This window comes from Mus caroli, chromosome 11 (genome assembly GCF_900094665.2).
Source record: "Mus caroli chromosome 11, CAROLI_EIJ_v1.1, whole genome shotgun sequence".
Classification (NCBI taxonomy): Eukaryota; Metazoa; Chordata; class Mammalia; order Rodentia; family Muridae; genus Mus; species Mus caroli.
The window spans coordinates 90,651,349-90,664,721 of record NC_034580.1 but is presented as its reverse complement, the minus strand read 5'-3'; the positions used below and the strand labels follow the sequence as shown (position 1 = coordinate 90,664,721).

Here is a 13,373-nt window from a genome sequence, read left to right as displayed (position 1 = left end):
TTTCTTTCTTTCTTTCTTTCTTTCTTTCTTTCTTTCTTTCTTTCTTTCTTTCTTTCTTTCTTTCTTTCTTTCTTTCTTTCTCTCTTTCTTTTGTCCGAGACAGGAATCTCTGCATAGCCCTGGCTATCCTGGAACTTGCTGTGTAGATCAGGCTGGCCTTTAAAACTCAGAGATCTACCTGCCTCTGCCTCCCAGTACTGGGGTCAAAGGTGTGCGCCACTACCACTTGGCAACTCTGGCTGTCTCATATGCTTATTAAAACTTGCAAATTTGGGCAGAGGTGATGGCTCAGTGAGTAAAGTGCCTGTTGTACAAACAGGATGAGTTCACATCCCCAGAACCACAAGTAGAAGCTGAGTGGAGCTGCCAGGGCAAGCAAACCCAGCTCTGCAGGGAGGAGATGGGGGAGAGGGCACAGACAGGTGAAGCTCTGAACCTCATTGGCCAGCCAGGGCACAGACAGGTGAAGCTCTGAAGCTCATTGGCCAGCCAGCCTAGGCTAATTAACTCGGTCTAAAAAACCAAACAAAACAAACAATCAAACAACAACCACAACAAAACCAACCAACCAACCAACCAACCAACCAACCAACCAACCAGAAATAGGAGCCAAGCATTCGCACACCTTTAATCCCCTCACAGAGACAGAGCCTGACAGATTTCTGTAACTTCAAGGCTGAGAGTTCAGGCTAGCTATGACTATACAGTAAAATCTCTCTCTCTCTCTCTCTCTCTCTCTCTCTCTCTCTCTCTCTCTCTCTCTCTCTCTCTCTCTCCCCCCAGGGGAGAGCGCAGTCCCCCACTACCACAAATTATGCAGTCGAGTTTCTCCGCATTTGGGGAAATCGCAGGGGTCAGCACATCCCTAGTGCAATGGATAAGCCTCGCCCTGGGAAAACCACTTATCTCAAAAACTAAGCCAAACAAGAAAAATAATCAGGGGGTGACAGTGAGTCTACAGAGTGAGTTCCAGGACAGCCAGGGATATACAGAGAAACCCTGCCTCAAACCTCCACCCCACACACAGCAAAAGAAAAAAAAAAAAGAAAAAAGAAAGAAAAAAGTCAAATGCACTTTTTATTTCCCAGCATGCCCTCTTGATCAAAAGTAAAATATGCCTCATCCAGACACTTAATTGGAGTGGTGGTCTCTTTCTCTGTGACCCTCAACTGATTTCTTGGGAGGCAGATGTCTAGCCTGGTCTACACAGTGAGCCTCAGGCTGTGCAGGGCTACAAAAAAAGACCCTGTCTCAAATAAAAACCAACCAACCAACCAACCAAACACACACATACACACACACACACACACACACACACACACACACAAATACACACGCACACACACACACATCTCATTATGTAGCCCACCCAGATTGGCTTGTCACTCACAATCCTGCCTTTGCATTAATGCTGGAAGGACAGGCATGTGTCATAGTGCTTAAATGAACAAATACCTGCATCTCATCTTTTTAAAACCATCTCCTGTGGGACCAAACCTCAAGTTGGTTAGACATCAGTGGTGGGCAGAGTCCAGACACATTTGGCACATGTGTAGTTCAAATAAGAGAACAGTGTTTCAAAATGTTCGGTTCATCACCACGCTTCAGGTACAAAAGGACTCTTTGTTCGGTGATCATTTTTGAATCATGATATGAGTTGATAAGTTGCTTTGGATGTCACAGCCTAGGGAGGGTCACTCCTCCAGGAATGAAAGAGACCACACTTAAGAGCCAGTGTGTGTCTGTTTCCTGATTGTTCTTCGGTGTCTGTTAGTGTAAGATGGTGGCTAGGGTCTCCCAAGACCCCCAGTCCCCTTCACTTCTTCTCTTCATAAAATTAGTATTCTCGATTTTAGCAGGACAGACGACAACCTAGAATTATAAAAACTCCGTTTCCCTTCCGCACTTTCAGCTGGATGTGGTCACGGTGACTAGGTGGCCAGTGGGATGTCATCTATAATGTGTGGCTTTCAGGGTCTTATAGGAAGGGGGCCTGGCATTCCTCTCCAGCTCCCTCCCATTACTGCTTAGCACCATTTAGTGGTCAGCCATCGTGGAGCCTGCAGATGAAAACAGAAGCTTCGGGTAGCCAAAACACAAGATGAAAGGAGTCTGGATCTCTGAGCGAATCAGGCAAGGAAAAAGTATTTCCCAGTCTTGGGCTACTGTCTTCCAGATTATCAGATAAGAGAGAAACTGCTTGTCTTTTTGATTGCTCTCTTTTTATTGTTTATTGAAATGTAGCTCAGGCTGCCTTGAAACTCACTGTGTAGCTCAGGCTAGCCTGGAATCTGTGATCCTCCTGCTTTCTCCTTCCAAGTGCAAGGCTTACATGCATGTGCCGCCACATCTTTACTATTGCTGTTTTAATTCTTTTTTTTTTTTTACATTTCTATATTTTGTGTGTGTGAGCGTGTGTGTTTGTCTACTCATGTGAGGGCACGAGTGTGGAGGGCAGACAATAACCCCGTGGGTTCCTGTTAGTGAACCTGGGTGGTCTGGGTTGGCAGCATGTACCTGAGCCATCTTGATGGCCTGACACTATTATGTTTTGACTTCAGTCATGAAAGGTGCAATCTAAATCCTCCCCAGTAGGAGTTCAAGGAAATAGTGGAAACTGTAGCTGTGAGCCAGTCCCACCCCTGGAAGAGTGAGGAAATAAACCCATGACTTAATGTTTTCATAGGACTACTCAAGATCACCACGTCCACAGCCGCCTAAGCAGATAGCAGCAACATAGTCACCAGCGGAACTGCCCAGGCATCACCAATCTATTACAGATTTACTGTTGCGTTTACGTTAGCGGACCGATTTTCTTTATGGTTTGCATCGGGGGTTGAACCCAGGGCCTCACGCATGCTCTGCTAAGCATAGCTCTAATTGAGCTACAACCCTGAGCACAGCAGAATGTCCCAAACCCAAACTGTAACGTTGCTGTTCCATAATGGGGGGCTCACATCTCCCTCCCCGTTTGCAGAGTTCTGTTTTGGACCAGGAGACTGGAATCAATGACATATTATTAAGACTATTTAAAAACCACATCCAAACATTACATCAGAACTTAAAGAATTCTTTCCAGAGTCAAATTCAAGCAAAGAACAGATTGCTGCTCTGCGTGCTGTTCTCGGGAAGCTACAGTAGACAGCTTAGGCCTTAGTCTTTAGGGAACCTGGCATTTTCTGACCTTGGATGCTTGAGGGCTGAAGGTGGACAGTCCTCAGAGATGGATGTGGTCCAAATCCAAAGCCATCTGACAGAGCCACTAATATTTACTGCCATTTCTAATGACCTATAATTGTGGTTTGGGGTTTTCTAATTCAGTACAAATAGGAATAAGAAAAGAAAGCGACAGACAGGATTTGAAAACCCTTCTGCTTCCTTGTAACCGCTGTGTCCCTCTCGTTAATTTAGGGTAATTATCCCTCGTTGCTTTTACAACGCTGCAATTTTATTATTATTATTATTATTATTATTATTATTATTTTGGAAATAAATGCTTCTAAAGTTGTCTAGAACTTGGTGGTCGGTGTGTGAGTTTAATGCTGGCTAGGGAATGTGAGAAACGGAGTGGTAGCCCACCGCTTTAAACCCAAGCGCTCAAGAGGCAGAGACAAGCGGATCTCTTTTGAGGTTCAGGCCATCTGGGTCTTCAGAGAGTTCCAGATCAGTCTGAGCTAAAGAGGAGCGTGGGTCCTGGGGTGGGGGTGGGGAGGAAGGAAGAAGAGAAAAAAAAAACCTGAAAAGCCAGCTGGACGTGGCAGGGCAGGCACACTTGTAATCCTAAGCGGGAGGTGCAAGGATCAGGAGATCAAGGCCAGCCTCAGCCACCTCAGGAGTTCATGGCTGTCCCAGCTACAAGCAGGCTCTTCTAAAAGAAGGTGTGAGAAAGGGCTTTCCAGCTGACTTCCTGGGCTGCATTCCACAGTGATAAGGAAAGCCTGAGGACTCCTAATGGCTCTTCCAGCCTGCCTGACTCACTGTACCCAGCCACACTGTGGCAGCTGGGCCCACACTCGCCCTGGCTTCTGCGAGTCTCTGGCAGCTAGTGGGAGGGGCTTACTCAAGATGCAGAGGAGCTACAGGGCACGCCTGTTTGACTTGAGGACCCCAGTCCAGTGTTTCTCCCTAAAGCCGGCCACCTTCTGTCTAAGGTGTTTCAAGGCTCCCTCCTCCAGCCTCTGTCCTTCACATAACAGCCTCCACAAGTTAACAATTGCTCGATGGAAGCATCCTCACGATCTTCACAGACAAACCCTTCTGGCTACTGGAGTCCTTAGCTGCACTCTAGAGGTGAGGACACTGAGGTCCAGAGAAGTTAAGCCACCTGCCCTTTGCCCAGCTGCTGTTAAGGGGCAACACAGACTCCATCCTAACGAATTTGACTCCCACCACAGCTGGGCATGAAAGGGGCTTTCTAGTTCTACGATCAAAAAAACTTCATCACGGGCACTCATCCAAGCTATGGCCTCCTTATTCTGCTCCTCGGTCTCTGCGAATGCCAGACGTTATTATCTCCCTCTCCACTCCTCTCCCAGCACCGCCCCTCCCCCGCACTCCCCCATTTCTCCCCCACCCCCATTCTCGACAGCTTGGTGGTCTTCCTGAGGTGCCTGGTCTCTACTCTGTGAGCTTTTGATCCCTTGCATAGTGGTCCCGTCTCCCAAAGGGACCCAACCCCCAGCTGTCCCTCAGGTCCTGTTGCTGGAGGCAGCGCGGATGCCACGTCCTGCAGAGCACTGGTGGCCTGCCAATGCAGCTGGCCCGCCCTCCCTGGTGGCGCAAGGCCTGGGTGTGTCCTGCCCAGCACGGACCCTGCTCCAGAGCAGCATTGCAGAGACAGTCCCTTCCCCTGTCTCCTCCTGTCGCTTCCAGTGCCACCTCAATGCTCTGCCTCCCTTAACTCTCAGGATGTTTCAGAGACTCTTCTGAGATCCCACTTCTGCCCACCTCACACCAGGTTCTCCCACAAGCGGGTCTCACTGCGCTGCTGGCTGGCTGATAATGGGGAATGAGGTGGTGGGGGGGTGCGGGGGAGAAGGGCGTGGGAGGTTTTAGTAGGAGTAAAGGAGGAAGGGGAAATGATGCAAACACATTTTAATTAAATATATAATTAAATATTTATTTATAAATATTTTAAAATGTAAATATTAAATTTAAAATAAAAATACATACTACTAAATATATAATAAATGGAAAATAATAACCATGGGGGGAGGGGCAGATGGTGCTGGGAGCCCTGGAGAAGCTCCTGCATCTGTTCCTGTCTCTTCTAGCATCTTGCCTAGTGGGTTTTGAATGCTCAGAGAATACTGGAGAACTGTTTAGGCTATGCCCTCAGGTCTCCATTTCAAATCCCAGCCTCCCTTTTCTCTGCCACGTGATCTTGGGCAAGTTTCTTTCCTTCTCTGTACCACCCTCATTTGTTCTAACTCTAAAATGGAGAGAATGATCCTTTGGTTTTATGGAAATGTAGCTAGTCCAGTGGCAGAAGTGTAGCCTCCTGTTTCCTCCTGGGACCCTTCTCCCCTGCCTGGCCCCAGTTAGCATCCTGAGCCCAAATCCTTCTCATTCCCCTTTCCTTTCCCAGGGACTCAAGGGTCCCTGTGCTTCTGATTCAGGCCAAAGAGCTCTCAGATCTAAGGAGAGACTTGGGAGGTGGAGGCAGGAGGATCAGGAGTTCAAGGTCATCTTTGGCTACATGGTTAGTTTGATGGCCAGGCTGGGTCTCATGAGACTCAAAAGCAAGCAAACAAGCAAGCAAACAAACAACCCAAAACAACAACAAAACCAACCAAACAAACAAAACCAAGCAAACAAGGAGACCGAGAGATAGTTCTGTGCCTTTTCCATGAGCATTAAAGGCCTTGGGCAGAGAAGAGAGCAGAAAAAGGTAGAATGCCCAGAGTAGCTGGCCAGCCTGTCTGGCCAATCAGTGAGATACAGTTTCAGTAAGAGATTTTGTTAAAAAAAAAAAAAAATATATATATATATATATATATATATATATATATACTGATAGAGATTATGCAATGAGATGTCTGTGCACGCTGGTGTGTGAGAGCGAGCATAGACACACACACACACACACACACACACACATCCACCCGTGTTCCCACATGTACACACGTGCCTACACTATCTACACCCCATCTCAGAAATACCCCAATCAAAAGACCCTATAATGAATTCTGGGCTTTCAGGGAGGAGCCCTGTTTTCTAGTCACTTGGCAGTGTCACCAAATAGCCTGGAGACCACGGACCTCCCCAGCCTTACTTTCCACTTCTGTACAGTGGGGATGATCCCATCCAGGGGTTGCTCTTCAGTTAAGCTGCACGGACTGGTGACCCTAAGCTTTGTAATCCTAGACAAGGAGGAGAAGTTTAATGCCTGGTCATCACAGAGATGGGAGGGGAGAGTGGACCAGGCCTAGGTGTCTCTGCTCAGGCTGTGCCAAGGGTGTAGCCATTGGGCCGTGGACTGGACAACGAGCTGTTCCAGGGAAGAGTTGACCAGGTCTAATCTTACAACTAAACTTTGAGCGGGCACTCTGGGGTTCTGCGTGCTGTGGCCTGCCACCTGCTCTCTCCCTGTCTCCCACAGCATCTTCATAAACCTCCCCTGGGGGAGGGAGGGAGGAGCAGGAACCCACACTGGCTCCTGATGGCCAGGGGCCCTGCCAAGTCTGGCTGTGGCTATAATTCCCCTCCCTCTCATCCTCTGAACTCCAGCCCAGTGGAATTAGGCATTTCCTAATATTAGTCATGATTCCTTCTGCCACAAGTGCCAACAGCCCAGCTCAAAGTGGCTTAAGCAGAAAATTAAAGCTATTTGACTTATTTTGCCAGAAAGGCCAGAGCACCAGGCTCAGAGGGCTGGGAGGTTATCGTGAAGTGCTTTTTCCCTTTCTTGGACTTGCCTTTCTCCATAGCGATGGCTTTTGTCCACCCAGTTTGGCTTCACGAGGGAGGTCCTCAGGCAGCCTCCTTAGCCTATTTTCTAAGAGTTTAACAATCCCAGGAGAAAAACAAAACCTCTTTCACAACCATTTCAGAAAGGAAAAAAAATTAAATCCCAAAGATTGACCCACATTGAGCTGACTTAAGTCATGTGCCCCTTTCTTGACCAGTGACCTCAGCCAAGCAGATGAAGAACACTGACTGATCTGGGCAGAGGCCCACGCTAGCAGCATGTGGGTCAAGAAGGCTGGTTCCCCTAAATACAATCTGGATATCTTTTGTGGAATTAAAAAGAATGAATGCTAAGGTGTCTAATCCACCCCACCCCCTGGCTGCCAGAATATATACAGGGACTTTTCCCATACACATCCCCTTACAAGCTCTTGTTACCATCTTATTTTTCATTCTATTTTGACATACTTTCACATTTGTTAAAAAAAAAAAAAAGTTCCCCTAATAGGGCCAACACCTTTTCTCTTCAGCAGCAATCACTTGTAAGTGAATGGCTACCGTGGTATCTCAGTATCCTTGCATACCATAGTGTACAGAGTTTCGACGACTTTCTCCCAAGTCACCTTGAAGCAGCTGGGAAAATCTAGCTACAGTGTTATAATTTATGTACATTTTGCCATTTGTGGTAACATGTCCTTTGTAGCAGAAAGACCCAGTTGGTGGTTTTGCTCTTGTTTTCAGCTGTTCCTTGGCATATGTGAACGTTCTCATGCAGGAGCAAAGTCAGGAACCATGAAGGACAGCTGCTTCCAGGCTTTCCTTATGGAGACCAGGCCCACCTGGCTAGGAATGGTCCCACCCACTATGCCCTGGCCCCTCCCACATCAACCAGCAATCAAGAAAATGCTCCCACAGTCAGGCTCAGCAGTCCCGCAGAGTGATGGAGGCAACTCCCCCTTTGAGGTTCCTTCTTTCCAGGTGTGTCATTTTGCAAGATGTCAGACCATGATCCCGCACAGTGTCTTTTAGTGTGAGTCTGTCTAACGTGTCCCATGAATAGACTCCAGTTATGAATGTGGAGCAGGACCCTCCCAGAGGTGACATGGTGTTCTTCTCTCTGACTTCTGACCTGGTACAGTCTCTGCTGACTGAGTCTGACTGAGGGTATATGATGGGTCTCTCCTTTCCCCGTTGTAATTAAATGCATTTTGTGGGCAGGGTCATTGAGTCACGTGTCTCATTCTTTAATTACCTGGACCCATTAGCTTAGCTCTCGTTGACTCCTTCGACTGAAATGCTCTTTATCAGGATGATCTGGCTGCCTCGACAACTCACCATAAAGCCTGGTGGTGATGGTGGTGATGGCGGAGGTGCTGATGGCAGCAGCGGTGGTGGCATATGCTAATCCCAGCAGATCTCTGTGAGTTTGAGGCCAGCCTGGGGTTCAGGTTCAGGGCGAGTTCGAGGACAGCCAAGGCTACACAGAGAAATCGCATCTCAAAAAACCAAGCAAACAAAAACAGTGCATTAAAGACTTAGGGAGGGTGTGTCAGCAACAGAAATTCCCTTCTCACAGATATGGAGACTAAAAGTCCAATGTTACAGCGTCTGCAAGCTCAGGCTCAGGCTCAGGAAGGCCTCTTCCCTTGTTCAGCTCCAGTTTCTCACTGTGTCCTCTGTGGGAAGAGAGCTAGAGGGAAGCATGCTGACAGGAGGGTGTAGTAACGCTGCTCTTTCATGGAGGCCAGGATGCAGTTGGCGAAGCAGGAAAAGGCCATGGATGGAGAGATTCTTCCCTTCAAAGATGCAACAGAGCTCAGTGGTTGAGAGCACTTGCTGCTCTTACTGTATGTGTGTGAATGCTCGAGTGTAAGCCTGCACACAATAGCCTTGGGCACTGCCTGCTGCCTGCATAGGCTAGAAGAGGATGTTGGACTCCCTGGAAATGGAGATACAGGCAGTGTTGAGCTATGTGGGTTCTGGGATTTGAACCCAGGTCTTCTGCAAAGGCAGCAAGTGCTTTTAACCATGGAGCCATCCCTCCAGCCCCACCAAGTTCATCACTTATCACTTGGACAAGAGATCCAGATGCAGCTGCCGAGAATCTTTTCAAGTTGGCTTCTGTGTCATATTCATGTGTTTCCCTGACTGAGATGGACATGCTGAGGCCCTAACTGTACTCAATAAACTATTCTTCAAATAAACACAAGAAGGGTTGGCTTAGTGTTTTATTGCTGTGAGGAGACACCATGACCAAGTTAACTCTTATAAAGGAAAACATTTAATTGGGGCTGGCTTCCAGTTTCAGACGTTCAGTCCGCTATCATCATGGTGGGAAGCATGGCAGTGTCTAGGCAGACATGGTACTGGAAGAGCGAGAGTTCTGCGTCCTGACCCCAAGGCAGCCAGGAGGAGACTCTTTCCTCACTTGGTGGAGCTTGAGCCTAGGACCTCAAAGCCATCTCTCACAGTGATGCATTTTCTCCAACAAGGCCACACCTACTCCGACAAGGCCACACCTCTTCCAACAAGACCACACCCACTCAACAAGGCCACACCCACTCAACAAGGCCACACCTATTCTAACAAGGCCACACCTGTTTTAACAAGGCCACACCCACTCCAACAAGACCACACCCACTCAACAAGGCCACACCTCCTAACAGTGCCACTTCCCATGGGCACTACTATTCAAACCACCACAGAGGTTATGGTTAAATGAAGTCATAAGGGTGGAGCCCTAATTCAATAAGACTGACAGCTTTATAAGAGGAAGAGATACCACCAGGTAGGGCACACTCAGAGGATGGAAAATGGGCAGACCCAGGAGAAGACATGGGGGCGAGGATGCAGAGAGATCAGCTTTGTCAGCACCTTGACCCTGGCCTCTAGTGCAGTGTAGGAAAAAATGCCTGCCATTTCAGCTGCCCGGATTGTGATGCTTCATACAGGAGCCCAGGCTGACTGAGGCAGACTCATTATTCTTTGAGGAGTTCCCTACTCTCTGGAACAAAATAGCACTAGTTTATTAGGTACATTCTTTGCCTCCTGTCTGTCAGTTATCCAGAGTTCTGCTTCTTTTTTGTTGTTGTTGTTGGAAAATGATACCAGAAAACTAAGACATGAGAATAAGGTCTCGTGGCTGTCGGAGCACCCATGCTGGGATGAGGATCGCAGTGGTAGACTGCTTGCCCAAAGCATGCCTGCCTTCCATGTCATGCCGTCTCTGCAGGGACACCCTTTCCCATGCCACTGATAAACTGCCTAGGTCATTGCTGCCCACAACACTTGCTCTCCCAGCAGCTGACCCTTCCCCTACTCTCCAGTGTTTTGGACATCTTGTTCTGGACACTGTGGCTCACCACCAGCACAGTCACAGTGCCTACCCTGCTCTTACCACTGTGCTGAATTGCCTAGGTATGGAGACAGGTGGGAAAAGTAAATTAAATTAAATTAAAATAATATAAAATAAAGGAAGAGAGAGAGGAAGAAAAGAGAAGACTCTTATTTCAGGGCTCTTATTTCAGTTTTTTAATTTTTATTTACCTGGGGACGAGAGGTTAATCCATGCAACAGCACATGTGGAAGTCAGATGACATCTTGCACGAGCTAGTTCTTCCACCTTCTAGATCCCAGATAAGGAATTCAAGTTGTCAGGCTTGGCAATGTGTGCCTTTGCCCTGTGCTATCTTGCTGGATTTCCCATCCAACTCCTCCATCTTTCACTATGAACTTGCTAAGTAGAACAGTTTGGCCTGGAACTCAAAAGGATCCTCTTGCCTCTGCTTTTCAAGTGCTGGAACGAAAGGTGTGTGCAACCATGCTGGAGGCAGTATCTTTTGACTTCCAGGTTCCATGGCCTTACATATGTGAAGCAAGCACTCTATACTTTCCCATACTCAAACAGCTTCCTGGCCCCCACACACGCCCAGGATGGCTAAGGGATAATTTGGGTGAGGCCAATGTTCAGTGTATTCCTTGCTCTGAGTGTGTAATTGATCCATTGTCTAAGCTGTGTAGTGTTTTATGGCTGCCCTTGCTCTTTCTTCTGGAGTAATAGGTACCTGGCCTTGCGGTTGCTCACTTAGCTTCCTGTAAGCAGCACTCTGTCAGCCCCTGTTGTTCAAAGACTGTCTCTAGATGATCAGACACACCAGAGACTCTTGTCAGGTTCTCCTCCAGAAACAGTCTCTTCTGAAGACTTGCAACCTACTGGTTCTGAATTGGGGCTGCCCCTTCTTCCATTATCTTCCCTCCTCCCACTCCTGGAGTCCATGTCAGCTCCTCTAGGCGTGGGTTTCTTGTTACCTGAAGCCTATGTTTTCTTCATTCTCTTTCTTGACCTAAGAAACTGAAATTGATATAATTTCTGAAAAAAAAATTAAATATTTGAATGTACCTGACCTGACCTTCCATTTGATTGATCATTTTACTGAGCATAGAATTCTAGGTAATAAGAAAAATTCCTTCAGAATATATATACATATGTATATATGTGCATATGGCTGTGTATATATATTTATATTTACCATACATACACATAAATATATTATATAGGGTGGTCTCATCTATGTAGTGCTGGGTGTCCTGGAACTCACTATGTGAACCAGGCTAGCCTCACACTCACAGTAGTCCACCTGCCTCTGCCTCCAAGTGCTGGAATGAAAGGTGTACCACCGTGCCCAGCATCCTTCAGAAGTTTTGAAGTCCTATTTCAGATCCTAGTGTGCTTCTCTGTTGTTGTGATCAATCCTGTGAACAAAAGCAACTCAGGGAGGAAAGGGCTTATTTCAGTTTACAACTCCCAGGTCATAATATCCCCTCCCAGGGATATCAGGGCAGGAACCTGGAGGCAGGAACTGAAGTAGAGACCAAAGGGCAATGCTCTTATTGGCTGTTCCCTGTGGTTTGCTCAGCTAGCTAGCTTTTTCCTCCCCCTCTTCCTCCTCCTCCTCTTCTTCCTTCTCCTCCTCTTCCTCTTCTCTTTCTCCTCCTCATCTCCCAATTTGTTTTTGTTTTTTTTTGAGACAGGGTTACTCTGTGTAGCCCTGTCCATCCTGGAATTCACTCTGTAGACCAGACTAGCCCCAAACTCACAGAAGTCCACCTGCCTCTGCCTCTGTAGTGCTGGGATTAAAGGCCTGGGCCACCACCACCTGTCTCAGCTAGCTTTCTTTTCTTTTTCCTTTCTTTCTTTCTTTCTTTCTTTCTTTCTTTCTTTCTTTCTTTCTTTCTTTCTTTCTTTCTTTCTTTCTTTCAAAGAGTTATTTATTTATATGAGCACTCTGTAGCTGTCTTCAGACACACCAGAAAAGCGCATCAGATCCCATTAGAGATGGTTGTGAGCCACCATGTGGTTGCTGGGAATTGAACTCAGGACCTCTGGAAGAGCAGTCAGTGCTCTTAACCGCTGAGCCATCTCTCCAGCCCTTCAGCCAGCTTTCTTATACAACCCAGGAGCACCTCCCCAACTAGACCACCCATGGGACGGTGTTCCTGGGTTGTGTAAGTCTTCTAGCTAAGTAAGCCACCTGAGGGTGCTGGCACAAGCCTTTAAGCCCAGCACTAGGGAGGCAGAGGTAGGGGGATCTCCGGCCAGTTGAGGTTACATAGTGAGATCTTATCTGAAAATAAACCAAGCCAAACCCTTTCTTTGCGGTTGCTAGGGATCACACTCAGGGCGCTGGACACACTGTCAAAGGTTCAGTTGCCGACTTACATCCCAGCCCCGTTTCTGTTTCTTCTTTAAAGACAGGTCTCACCATGTATCTCAGGCTGTCTTAGAGCTTGGAATTCTCCTTCCGCCTCCTGAGTGCTGGGGCTGCAGGCGCACACACCTGGCTTCTTTTTGGCCTTTTACGTTTCCTTAGAAGTGTTATGGTCAGCTTGTCAGTTTCCACCAAAAGAAAAAAAATCATCTTGGAGGTTTGTTTGTGTTTCTAAAGGATTATTAAATTCATCCACTTTAATAAGTGTGTAATTCAATGGGTTTTGTTACGTTCACAGAGCTGAGCAACCGTCACCACAATAGATTTAGAAGATTTAACACGATCCAGAGAAAACCCCAGGCCCATTAGTCTTCTGTGCCCTTTCTTCCCCAGTTGGCCTAAAACCCAAGGCAGCCGCTAATTCTATTTAAACTTCACAGATAAGCTTATTTTGAACATTTCATTTAAATGGGATTGTCAGTCAGCTAGATGGCTCAGCAGGTAAAGATAACTTGCACTATGCTTGCTCTCTGAGTTCAAACCCCAGGACCTACTTGATAGTAGTAGGAGAAACAAACTTCAAATTGTCTTCTGACCTCCACACAGGCACACACACAACCTGCCCCCAGTAGATAACAATAGATAAGAAATTGTAACTCTCTTCTCCTCTCTTCTCTTCTCTTCTCTTCTCTTCTCTTCTCTTCTCTTCTCTTCTCTTCTCTTCTCTTCTCTTCTCTTCTCTTCTCTTCTCTTCCC

The 13,373-nt window shown here is 47.1% G+C and overlaps 1 pseudogene; it reads right to left on the bottom strand.

The window, feature by feature from the left end:
- Positions 1 to 780: 780 nt before the first annotated feature.
- Positions 781 to 931, bottom strand: LOC115032637 (annotated as a pseudogene).
- Between the last annotated feature and the right edge of the window lie 12,442 nt (positions 932 to 13,373).